Raw genomic sequence first — 1429 nt, 5'->3', positions numbered from 1 at the left:
TATTATTTTTTTTTAATTTCTTTTGGTTCTGACATCACCCCTTTCATTTCTTATTTGTGTGATTTGCATCTTCTCCTTCTTTCCCCTTGTTAAGTTTGCCAGTGGTTTGTCAATTTTATTAATATTTTCAACGAACCAGCTTCTAGTTCTGTTGATTTTGTTCATAAAGTTTTCAAGTAATATATCAGACAGTTTTTCCCTGCTATTCATAAAGTTTTTAGTGGCCAATTTTTTTCAGAAGTGGATGGCTCCATCCTTCTTTCAAGTCTATGTTAGAGTGGAACCTTCACTGAAACCTGTTCACTATAGGTGACTGTGGTAGTTCATGTTGTTTGTCAATTTGGCTGGGCCATGACTTTGAGTACCTTGGCAGGTGGATACAGTTGTTCTCCATGATAAGATTGAATGTGGTGTAATCAACTCCATGGTGGAATCTGTTGTGAGCAACTAGTTAGTTGCCTTTAGGGTGTTGCCTGCTTCTAGTATATATGCAGAAGCTTTGAGAAAGGTCTTTAGTTTTGATACATCTGGATCATGCATTTGGCTGAATCTTCATCTCCAGTTCCTGGGCTTGAACCAATGGGCTGCCATGTTTCTTACTGATCTTGAGATTGTGCCATTTTACCTGCTGACCTTGAATTCGTCAGCCTCAGTAGCCAGCAGCTGCCTGAGTTAGGAGATGCCTCCAGCTCCAGGGGGCATAGAATAAGAGGCAGAGTTGAAGCCCAAGTTTGAAGGGCCTTCACCCAGCCCCTAGGGCTGGCACTCTGAATTTGGACTTCTAGCCTCCTAAACTGTAACAGAATAAATTCCTGTTTTTAAGCCATCCATTTGTGGTATTACTGTTATAGCAGCACTAGAATCAAGATAGTGACCCTGCTGGTATTTTAATACTGGTGGCATAGCTTCCAGCCTCACAGCAACACACAAGCCACCACAGTTTGACAAACTAACAGATGAGTGGTGGATTTTGTTGGTTAGGCGATTGTGATTGTAATTATAAGGCCATCAGTTTGTTCATCTTGGGCATTGTTAATATGTAGACCAATTGATATAAATCTAGTAACTATAGATGGTACCTACAATAAGGATTTTAAATTCTTCAGCCATTTTATTATGATCCTTGCACAATTCTGGGAAATCCTCAATAATAATACAAAGTAATTCTGTGCCAGTTCAAGGAATGAAGGATATACCAAGATCATTAAGAATTTCTTTGGTGCCATCCTGGAGCTTGTAGGATAGAGTTTAAAAGGCATTTCATGAATGGGCTTTATATCCTCAACAGTTCCTTTTGGAAAAAAGGGAAAATTCAGACAGAATATTATCAAATAAGAATAACAAGGTGGAGAAAGATATAAGGAGTAGTAGTCAGCAAGGGAAAAGAAGGTATGGCAAAGTTTGAATAGGTAGCTCCTTATTTTGTTCA

Source organism: Orycteropus afer, unplaced genomic scaffold (assembly GCF_000298275.1).
Source record: "Orycteropus afer afer isolate SDZICR_OR568_19922 unplaced genomic scaffold, OryAfe1.0 scaffold00198, whole genome shotgun sequence".
Classification (NCBI taxonomy): Eukaryota; Metazoa; Chordata; class Mammalia; order Tubulidentata; family Orycteropodidae; genus Orycteropus; species Orycteropus afer.
The sequence above is the reverse complement of the archived record's forward strand: the minus strand, read 5'-3'. Positions refer to the sequence as shown.